General features: G+C 39.0%; 1 long non-coding RNA gene across 1 annotated transcript in view; it reads left to right on the top strand.

The window, feature by feature from the left end:
• The window catches only part of LOC125917628 (uncharacterized), a 55,711-nt gene extending 43,647 nt beyond the window's left edge, over positions 1-12,064 (top strand). Inside the window, exons 3-4 of the long non-coding RNA XR_007456246.1 lie at positions 6,317-6,445; positions 8,499-12,064. This is a non-coding gene — a long non-coding RNA (uncharacterized LOC125917628). The remainder of the gene's footprint in view (positions 1-6,316; positions 6,446-8,498) is intronic.
• Positions 12,065-12,093: the final 29 nt, after the last annotated feature.

The following is a 12,093-nucleotide window of genomic DNA, read 5'->3' as shown; positions in this document are numbered from 1 at the left end:
GTGTTATGTTTCAGGAAATTTTTTAAAAATATATTCATCTGCCACCTTAGAAATGTTTTCATAAGAAGAGAATCTAGCAGCTTGTGACAAGAATGACTATTTCGGCACATAAAGTCTGAGACACTTTTACCAGCTCCCATTCTTACAGTCTCTCCAACCTAGCTTTCCTCTCTTTCGTTATTCTCTTTTTCTTCCTTTCTCCTTCAGGATTTCTCTCACTCTTCCTTTCAAGGCATTTTTACAATCTCATAGTTAATCCTCACCACACAGCTTTTTTGTAAATTCAGATGGGTTAAGGGACATGACAGAGGGCACAAGCTGGGAAGTAGCAGAAGCACGATTTGAACCTAGCTCGTCTGATAAATATTCACATTCAATTATAGGAAAAGAGGTCACAGGGTTTCTATCTGACCCTTTGCTAATACATGAATGCATATTTGAAAATATAATCATTTCCACTACAGGCTAAAATGCAGGCCTAATTCTCCCACCTAGTTCCCTTCTATCCTTCTTGGATGAAGTATAAAATATCCTCTCCTAACTGCGTTTAACCTGTTTCTGCTAAATGTACGTATTTTCAAAGTATTTAATCATCACTTTCACGTAAAAAAGTTGTCTTCTCAAAAAAAATTTTTTTTATCTTCTCATAATGTCCTGAGCAGGTAAATGTGTCAAAGTCCTTTATCTTATCTTAGAGGATGCAGCATGATATAAAAAACAAGGTTTCCTAAAAGTCAGCAATCTCTATACCACTTTCATTATTTTTGCTACATTCTTGAACTACTTACAGCACTTTAAAAAACTATTTTAATTTTGGGGTACCTGGGTGGCTCAGTGGATTGAACATCTAACTCTTGATTTCGGCTCAGGTCATGATTTCACAGTTTGTGAGATTGAGCCCTGCATAGGGCTGCATGCTGACAGGGAGGAGCCCACTTGAGATTCTCTCCCTCTCTCTCGCTCTCTCTGCCCCTACCCCATGAGGACGCGTTCTCTCTCTCTCTTTTTCTCACTCTCTGTCTCTCTCTCTCTCAGAATAAATGAATAAACTTTTAAAAAACCCTGTTTTAATTTCAATTTATTTACTTTTTTAACTTAAATTTTAAGGTGAACTTTAAATCTTTATATAGTGTCCCTATATGTAATGCCAAATTTTGATGTGCTCTTTATGTGTTCTTAATATTAAAATAAATGTATAATTATAGTATCTATAAACATTTGTTCTGCACTACTTAAAATAACCTCAAGAGCACATCGGTTAAACCAAGGCTGCTGCATGCAAAACTCTAAGGGTGCCATTTACATCATGGTCATGTCAGAGCTGTTCAAAGCTGTGGCTACACACGTTAGCCTGAGTAAACCTTGGGAACTTTAAGAAATAATGGAAAATAGAAAGGATACTTAATGGGAGTCTGTAAACCTGTACTTGAGCCCTGGCACTGCCCCTGACTTACGGTGTGATTGAGGGTAGATCCTTTCATCTCTCTGGACCCCAGCTTCCAGATCTGAAAATTGAGGGGGGTTGACCTGAAGAGCTAAAAAGTTGTTACCATCTTTGTTGTATTGTTGTCCAATCTGTGTTGGATTGTTACAATCCAGTTGTTAACAATCTTTCTTTTGAGTAGCTTTAGTCATTTTAGATACCATTCTGAAGCTTTCCCTAGCTCTTACTCCCAGAGGAAAGCCTTGCTGTTATTGTAATTCAGCCAGATAAAATGGGTACTTACAGACTGAGAAAAAGAATTTTCTTTGCTCCTGTACTCAGGAGATAAGATCAGGCAAGTCTTCCAAGACAGGGTTCACATTGGGCAAGAGGACAGCTCTGGGGAAAATTGTGGATTTCATGTTATTGTATAAAGCCAGATGTTACCACTATGTTTATAGATACCGGTATCTGTGAATTTTTTTTCTCTTGACTAGAGAGTAAGCTGTTTGAAAGTAGGATGAAATCCTCATAGTGCATTAATGCAGTAGGATCACAGTAAATGTTTGAAAATGGGAACACAAAGGGAAGGAGAGAAAGGAAAAGGGAGACAATGGAAGAAAGGAAGGGAAGAGAAAAAGATGGGACTGGAGGGCTTGTCCTTTTATTCTCTAGAATAGGCTAAATCATTTTGGCTCATCACAGGAGTGACACCTAGATGTGAAGGACGATTATTTCACAAATTCTGTTCTTTGTCTTAATTTTCAAGAATGCATTATTTCACACAGTAGAAATGCCATATAGGATGTTTTTCTAATCCTTTCACCACAGTTAAGACTATTTTGAGATTTCCCTTGTGTATCTTTGATCTTTTATTCATAAATGCATCCTATTTAAGTGATTTAAATACAATGCTAATTATTGTATATTTTATTAATTCATTTATTTATTCCAAAAATACTTTTGAGCCCCTACTATGTGTCAGAACCCATGCTAGACATTGCTGAAAACATAATGATGAATAAGATATAGTTCATGACCTCAAATTTTCTATAGGCTATTTTGGGAGAAAGATGGGTAAGTTACAAAAGACCATTGACATTTATGAATTACTATTCATTGTTTCGGCTATCCAATTCATGAAGAGCCTCAGAGATCCATGACATGAATCTAATTGTAATGAGAATAATTACACTGATATTGTGGGCTGTTGAGAGGATTAACTTAGATAATGCATTTTTAAACACCCAGCATGAATTTGAATCAAGAGCACTGTAAAAATCTTGTACAGGAGGAACTCACTTGGCTAGTCAAGCCAAGCAGAGAAAATGGGTTGTAAAGAGGTGGGAAATGAAGATAGAATACCCCATTCTCCAAATTTGGGGAAGGGAAAACATTTCTTGTCATCAATTTAAAAAATACATGAAATCAGCAGCACAAATTGTAAAACATAAGTGACAATCCAAGTTCTTGTGTGGCAGTATTTATAAAAATTACAAACTATCAAGATAAAAAGAAAAAGAAACATAATGATTGAAAAGAAAAAACATAAGCATGCTGATATAAATCCAGTGAAGACCACTCCTCCTGCCATCTCCACCTAGATGACAATCTGTTTCCCTTCTGCACAAATATAGTTGTTCATATCAAACTCGCACAGTTTGTATCACTTAGAACAATTTATGATGCATCTTTAGTTGTCAATCTTTTTTAACTCTGATGACATTATTTGAAATTCTCAAAAGTGTTTTAATTTTTCTTTGACCGCCTCTCAGTGGCTGTGTTCAGAGTAGCCTCTATTCTCTGTCTGTTTGCTTCTTTATTTCAGCTCTTATGGTTTATGCCTCCTATTGCCTCTTCTTTACCTCGCCAGAATTATTTGGCGAGAATTAGTGTTTCAGAGACTGGAGAAACTGCCCTAGTGTGTCTTGAGGGTTCAGCACCTCGGACAGCAACATAGGTGCCCTCCCCATTTCAACATTCTCCTCATGGTATGCCTGTGCAACCAATTATGAACAGTAATCATAAATGTATGTGTCAGGGACATGCCATAAGACTCAATTTAATTAGTGTTATCCTAGCAGAATAAACAAAGTGTTGTAAGAGAACCAAGGAGGGAGAGATTGAATCTTCCTAAAGAATCTGGGAAATTTTCCTACAGAAGGTAACAGGATACTGGGTCCTAGGAGAATAGTAGTCATAGTATCCAGCTGTTTGAGCTAAGAGACATCTCAATTGTCATTGTATACAATTTTAGTTTGAAAAAAGTTTTGCGTAGTGAATCAGGATTAATATGGACTGTGAATTACAGAAAACCTAAATAACTTAAAAATAAGGAAGTTTGTTTCTTTCATATAAAAGACATTCAGAGAAAATCAATATAGAGCTGATATGGAGACTTCACAGTTATTAGAGACCCAAGATCCTTATGTCTTTCTCTTCTACTATCCTTAATGCATTCAAATGTGGAGAGTAACTCACGATAGCAGCTAAAACTTGAGTCATCACATCACATCTGCATTCCCAGCAGAATAAAGGGGAGAGTTATAATGGTACCTCTACTATCTAACTCAGTCCTTCTTAAGAACGTGCCCTGGAAATTCCACCCTACAACTTCCGTTCACATTTTACTGGTCATTCCTTGCTGCAGGAGAAGTCAGGGAATGTGATATTTTAGCTGGACATATTACAGTCCATAACAAAATGAGAATTTTGTTAGTAAGAAAGGAGAATAAATATTAGACAATCTGTAGTCTCTGCCACACTTAATAAGCTCTTTAAGGGACCTTGTGGGTCATGTTCTCCTTTGTATCCTAGAGCTTAGCCCAGTAAATGAATAAACTGCATTTTAGAAAAATTGCAAAATCTCCAATTCCTCATGAAAGGTTTTTCTCATTGCACTCTATTTTCCAGAATTTCTACTCACTGGTCCTGTTTCCCCTCTGAAGTCACCCTGAGTAAGTCCTTTGTCTTATGTGGAAAACCTTCAGCTATCTAGAGACACTTCCCATGTTCTGTCTCTTTCTCCGAGGTATTTGCTTCTCTAGGACAATGACCTCCATCTTTTCAGCAATTTCTTATAAGACATGACTCCTGGATTCTCCCTTCCAATTTGGCCCTCATGGCAGAAATTTTGTCCCATCCTGGAGCCAGGAATTAATTAATCCATTTCAACCATGGGCAGGACCTAACTTCAGGTGCTGTCTGGGCTTTGTACTGACTAAAATAAGGCCTTATAAATTATTTTATTTAATTCCCTTGCAATTAAACTTCTTACAAAGTAGATGAGGGAAAAAGAGAGACACATGAAAAGTAAACCATCATCCCCAAAATTGTCACTTGAAATTCACAAAATGTTACTTCCCTGTGTTTCATATTAATAGCCCCTGGCACACTGGGGCTGCCTTTTGGTTGCAGCCCCAGGTTCTGTTCCCTGTTTTCTTTGGGAGTTGAACATCCAGGTCCCATTCCCCTATTTCTCTTCTCCTCAAAGCCTTGCGTCTTTCCAGTTAAAACATTGTTCACTTATTGCACAATGGAGCTTGCACTCTCTACCCTGCAAAGTCAGAAAGAAATTTCCTAGAAGATTTAGCCTTTAGCCCAAGGCCTCAAATTTGCCTGACCTCCCATTAAGCACCCCACCCACCCTTGATCCAGCCTATTTTACTGTTTCTGGGTTCCCTGATTAACTCTGTCTTTACATATTTTATGAATATATTCACCCACCCATGTAGCCAATACATAGATCAAGATACAGAATTTTTAAAAATTGTATAGGAGTATAGTTGAAATATGTTACATTAGTTTCAGGTATACAAATAGTGATTCAACATCTCTTTACGTTATGCTATGCTCACCACAAGTGTAGCTACCATCTATCGCCAAACAGCGCTATTATAATATCATTGACTATATTTCCTATGCTGTACCCTTTATTCTCATGACTTATTCATCATAACTTAAAGTTTGTATCTTCCACTCCCTTTCACCCATTTTACCCACTCCCTCCCCACCGCCTCTGGCAACCATCAGTTTGTTCTGATTCTACTTTTTGTTTGTTCATTTATTTTGTTTTTAGAGTGAAATCATATGGTATTTGTATTTCTCAATCTGACTTATTTTACTTGCAAAATACCCTCTAGGTCCATCCAAGTTGTCACAATTGGCAATATCTCATTTTTTATGGTTGTATAATACTCCATTATCTATGTGTACATCTTCTTTGTCCATTCATCTATCAATGGACACTTATGTTGTTTCCATATATTTTTTTAAATAAAAAAATTATTTAGAGAGAGAAAGAGAGAGCAAGTAAGGGAGGGGCAGAGAGAGAGCATGAGAGAGAATCCCAAGCAGGCTCCATGCTGTCAGCACAGAGCCGGACACAAGGCTTCGTCCCACAATGAGATCATGACCTGAGCAGAAATCAACAGGGGGGGGGGGGGGGGGGGGGGGGGGCGGCGGCGCCTGGGCGGCTCAGTTGGTTAAGAGTCTAACTCTTGACTGCCGCTCAGGTCATGATCTCACGGTTTGTGAGTTTGAAGCCCACATTGGGCTCCGTGATGCTCTCTCTCCCTGCCCCTCCCCTGCTTTCTCTCTCTCTCAAAATAAATAAGTAAACATTAAAAAAAAAAAAAAGAAATCAAAAGTCAGCGGCTTAAACTGACTGAGCCACCTATGTACCCAATGTTGCTTCAGTATCTTGGCTATTGTGAATAATGCTGCAATAAACATAGGGGTGCATATATCTTTTCAAATCAGTGTTTTGTTTTCTTTGGGTAAATATCCAGTAGTGGAATTATTGGATCGTATAATATTTATATTTTTAATTTTTTGAGGAACCTCCATACTGTTTTTCACGTTGTCTTTACCAATTTACATTCCCACCAACAGTGCATAAGGATTCCAAGATAAAGAATATTTGTAGCCACCTAGAAGACTCCTATGTGCCTTCATTCAGTGAACACTCACCCGTCAATGACAGCCCCTATTCTAGTGAGTTTGCCTGTTTTTGAACTTCAGGTAAGTGGAATGATCCAGTATGTACTCTTTTGCATCTGACTTCTTTCCTTCATCATTAAGTTGGAGAGATTCACTCATGTTGTGAGTAGCACTATTTTGTTCTTTTCCATTGCTGTGTCCATTGTGGCAAAGGTTTTCAACATTATTTCAATTTGAGTCCAATCTATAGACAAGATGGAGAACCTTGGCTCTAGAGTCAGAAAAAACAGGGGTTGAATCCTATCTTCAAAATTATTTGACCTGGATTCACCCCTGAAATGTCTACTCTCATGGTCATTGGGCTCAATTAGATATTGAGTTTCACTTAATTATTATAGGCCTTACATGGCATCAAATTAACTCACAGAGGCCCAAGATAACAGCATCTGGTACTTCTCCTCCGTAGTTCTTGTAGTAATCTAATAATTAGTTTTCTTTTGCCTCCCCCTGCAAGGGGACAGCTCAGGTACAAGGAGTTAAGATTACATCAGTGCATATAGTGACAACCTTAGTTTAGAAATGACCTATCTTAAATGAGAATCAATATTTTGCATCCTATGGACACCCTTTCAGATTCCCTGTGGGAGATTAGTTTACTGCACTTAGGGAGATCCAAAGTCATGGCTTCCTACCTTAGATATCCTGACTTACATGCACTTTACCAATTGGGAGTTATTTTTACCATAAACAATGTGGCCTAATATCATAGCCCTCATTGTACCTTTATTGTATTTCCAGGGAGACAGAACATAAAGTTAACCCAAATTTGTCCTGAAAGGAGGAGAAAGCGAAAATGCTATATTCATATTCTCTTCAGCTGACACGCTAACCAAGGAGATTAGGTCTGAAAATGACTTTCTCTTTGAGTCAAAAACAGTATTTGCTGTATGAAAATGCTTAGTAAGTGTTTGCCAATGAGTAAATTATGACAAATAACAACATTAAAGAGTTGCTTCACTCTTAACATTTAACTAAAACAAAACCAAACCAAATGACTATTATGTTACCTTGGGTGAATCTTAATTTCTCCTAACTTCTGCTACCTCTTCTGTGAAATGGAAATAACTATTCCCAATTTATTGGGATTGTTGTAAGAATTAAATGAGATAATGTATGTAAAAGATATTACAAACAGCTAGACTTCATTATTATAAATGGAGAGGAGGCCTATATAGAGAGAAGGGATTTGTTAGCAGGTTACATATGGTGGCAGAACTGTTCAGGTCTCCTGACTTCCAGCCCAGTGCTTGTCCACGATACCATGTGGCCCCTTTTCACAAGTTGTCTTACCTAGTTATTGTTTAGGAAATCAAACATCCTAAAACAATCAGGACTTTTGTCCAAGAGAGACAACTTCTGTGAAGGGTCCACTTTGCCCTGTAGACTGCTCACCCATCCTGCACAGGACACAGTCCACTCAGATGCCCTTCTCCTGGCGTTAAGGGTGAAATTAAGATTTTTCTCCAGGCCATAAGAAAAAGTGAAACTTATGTTCTCAGCTTGCTGCTGACTAGCAGATGAAGGGCAAACAGAACCTCCAAGCATTCATTCTTGAAGACTCTGGTTCCTTTTTCAACAGCCACTGCAAGAAGGGGATATGAAAAGCAATATGATCAGAAGGTAATGAAAGAACAAATCTCACTGGGAGTTAAATACCATTTTTTAAAAAAAAAAAAAAAAAAAAAAAGCACCATGGGCAGAAGCCCAAAAATCAGAGGCTTCCCCGAGTGTTCTTTGAATCCATTTTTTTTAAGCTGTTAAAAACACCCTTAAAATAAACCTGCCATCTTGTGAGGACAGGAAGAAGGTTACCCGTCTTTCCATCTCCATCTGTAGGGCTAGCTCAGCTTTAGGCTTCCTTGAGCCACACTCCCCCGCCTCCAGCCTGTTCTTTACAACATGTCAGGGTGGGGTTGATTATAGTTTCTTTCCCTAACTTAGCGAAATTCAGTCAGAATTAAAATTTGAAGTGAATTTGAAGGAAAGACTATATAGTAGTTCGCTTCACAATGCATTTTATTCTTGCTATTTCATATTCTCTAATCATTTCTCTTTTTTTATGTTTATTTTTAAGAGAGACTCAGAGTGCGAGTCGGGAGGGACAGAGAAAGAGAGGAAGACACAGAATTTGAAACAGACTCCAGGCAAAGCCCAACGCGGGACTCGAACTCAGGAATGGCGAGATCATGACCTGAGCCGAAGTTGGAATGTTTAACCGACTGAACCATCCAGGCATCCCTAGTATTCTCTAATAATTTCTAACATTGCTCTCAGCCATTTGTATTTATCAGTATGAGTTTGGATCAGGTCAGTTTGTGAGTTAGGTCAGGGCTCAGGTTATATCTAAGATTAGAGCTCAATCTGCTGCTAAGGTCATGGCTCATACTTCGGTTGGGATCAGGGTTCACCCTGTGATTACAGCTCCATCTATGGTGGGCTATGAATATAATCTGTGATTAGGGTAGAGACCTGTCTGTGACTAGTGTTAAGGCTCCATCTGTGCTGTAATCAGGTCTCAGCCTGTGGCAGAGATCAGATTTGTTCGTGGTGGGCACAAGGATTCAATCAGGGGCTGGGCTCATAGCAGGATAGGGTTCTATTCCAGGAAAGAAGGTCATGAAGTGTTGGTCAGAAGTTCAAAGAGTCCATTGAGTTGCTGTCAGATCAGAGGACTGAGCAGATGGGGGAACCAGAGAACCAAGTTGGGGGGGGGGGTCAAATAGAGTTGGTGACTGCCATCACCATGGCTTACATTAAAAGGACTAACCATACCAAGTGTGGGTGAGGATTTGGAGCACCTGGAGCTTTCTTATATTGCTCGTAGGAGTATACATTGAAAAACTATATTGAACAGCTCTGGCAGTATAAATAAAGGTAGGCATATATATGTATGCCATCTTGGTTCAGCATTTCCACTCCTGGAATTGACAGACAACTGCTACACACAACATGGATAAATCTCATGAAATAGTGTTAAGCAAAAGAAGCCAGACACCAACGAATATTTTATGATTCCATTTATAAGAAGTTCAAAAACAGACAAAATTAATCTATGATGATAGGAACTAGATAAGGGTTACATTTGGGAGAGATATTAACTGGAGGGGGGCACAAAGGAGCCTTCCAAAAGTCTATGTTTTGAACTGGATGGTGGTTACACCATACATAAAAATTCACTGAACATTTAACATTTGTACCTTTTGCTACATGTAAGTTCTATCTCAATGAGAGAAAAGAGAGTAAGGAAACCGTATGGAAGTGTGGTTGGCTAGGGACACCTGGCTGGCTCAGTTGGTAGAACATGTGACTCTTGATCTCAGGGTGGTGAGTTCCAGCCCCACAATGGATGTTGAGATTACTTAAGAAAAAAAAAATTTTTTTTAAGTGTGGTTGAGGGGAACCTGGCTGGCTCAGTTGATTGAGTGTTGGACTCTTGATTTTGGCTTGGGTCATGATCCCAGGGTCATGGAGTCGAGCCCCGAGTTGGACTCCATGCTGGGCGTGAAGCCTGTTTGGATTCTCTCTCTCTCTCTCTCTCTCTCTCTCTCTCTGCCCTTCTCGCAGGTTCACATGCATACTCTCTCTCTCTTTAAAAAAAAGAAAAGGTGGTTGAAAAAAAAATTTAGCTGAAGACTGGTTGGGGAGTTAATTCCATAATGTCTTGTTGAGCCTGGGGAGTGGGCCTGGAGGGTGTCGGGGGTAGAGGGGTGCAGCCTTTGAAGCAATCACACTGGGAATAATATAGTGTTAGAAAGCCACACACTTGGAGTCAAAAGTCCTCTGAGTTTGGATCTCAGCACTGTGCTTAGTATCTAATCCAGTGGGAAACATGGTATGTTGTGATCTGTCATGAGGTACCCCACAAATTATTCATTGGTAATTATAAGTCACTGAAGCTTTTAATATTTTCCTATTAATTCCTTTCAATTCGTGATACATGCATTTGGTTACAAACAAATTAAGCCTTATAGAACAGTATACAGTGAAAAGTCTATTTTACTCCCATTTCTGACTCCAAACACCAGTTCCTCAGTCTCCCTCTTGAGAGACAACCACTATCATTGGCTTCTTAAATATCATTCCAGAGAGTCTATGCATATTTTTTTAATGTGTATTTATTTTTGAGAGAAAGACAGAGTGAGCAGGGGAGGGGCAGAGAGAGAGGGAGACACAGAATCCGAAGCAGGCTCCAGGGTCTGCGTCGTCAGCACAGAGCCCAATGCGGGGCTCGAACTCATAGACTGTGAGATCATGACCTGAGCCGAAGTCAGATGCTCAACCAACTGTGCCACCCAGGCACCCCAGAGTCTATGCATATTCATGAATTATGTCCTTGCAGAAAATCACAAGGTACCCCTGTAATAATGTTGCTTATATATTGAATGCTTTATTTTATTTTCAAAATGGAATTAAGTTTTCATTATAAAAATAACACGTTTATTTAAAATTGTATAAAGTAAAAGTGAAAACTCCCTAACCCACTGTACCACATCTTACTCCCCAATTCTAGAGTTAACCACTGTTTCTAGAGTTAACAGTTTCTTATGCGCATTCCTGACAACTGTATGCATGTGTAAATATACATAGAATATTGCTATAAACAGTAAACTTGCAATCCGAATTTTTTCATCAACAATATATCAGGGACACCTGGGTGACTCACTTGGTTAAGGCTTCGATTATTTTTTTAAAGTTTATTTTATTTATTTTGAGAAAGAGAGAGAGAGAGAGGAAGAGAGAAGAGAGAGAATTCCAAGCCTGCTCTGTGCCATCAGCACAGAGCCTGACATGGGACTAAAACCTGTGAACTGTGAGATCATGACCTGAACTGAAATCAAGAGTCAGATGCTTAACTGACTGAGCCATCCAGGTGCCCTGCCACGCAAGTATCCGACTCTTGATCCCAACTGAGGTCATGATCTCAGGGTCCTGAGTTTAAGCCCCACACTGGGTATGAAGCCTATTTAAAACAAAACAAAACAATACATCTGAGATATCTTCCCACATCAATTACATATAGCTCAATTTACCCTTCTTCTTTTTTTTAAAGATGTTTATTTATTTATTTTTGAGAGACAGAGACAGAGAGAGAGGGAGAGAGAAAATCCCAAGCAGGCTCCAAGCTGTTAGTGCAGAGCCTGACGTGGGGCTTGAACCCACAAACTGTGAGATCATGACCTGAGCTGAAATCAAGAGTTGCACACTTAACCGACTGAGCCACCCAGGTGCCCCTCAACTTACCCTTCTTAACACAGCATCACATGTTTTTCCGGAGAGAAAGCGGTAATGATGGGGCAGGAATTACACATGGGCATTTGAAAGAATCATTTGTCATATGTGTTACAGAAGAAAAGCATATTGAAAGCAAATAACCTAAGCCATCTGGGTCTCAGTTTCTCATCTGCAAAATGGAAATGATAATGAAAAAGCCCTGACTGCCTCACCAGATTGTTGTGAAGATTACAAGGAGAGGAGAATGGGTGACAGAGTACTTTGAGAACTGAAAAGTGCTGTGCAAATGTGAGAGACTGTTATTTCTGAAGGGGAGAAATGAAGGGCAGTAGTTCCAGAGTCTAAAGTCTAACAACCAACACTAATAATAATTGCTTTTCCTGCCTTTCTTCACCAAATGAACTGATCTTCTTTGCATAATAATCATGAACATTTGT

The sequence above is a fragment of the Panthera uncia genome, unplaced genomic scaffold, assembly GCF_023721935.1.
Source record: "Panthera uncia isolate 11264 unplaced genomic scaffold, Puncia_PCG_1.0 HiC_scaffold_211, whole genome shotgun sequence".
NCBI classification, from domain to species: domain Eukaryota; kingdom Metazoa; phylum Chordata; class Mammalia; order Carnivora; family Felidae; genus Panthera; species Panthera uncia.
The sequence above is the reverse complement of the archived record's forward strand: the minus strand, read 5'-3'. Positions and strand labels throughout refer to the sequence as shown.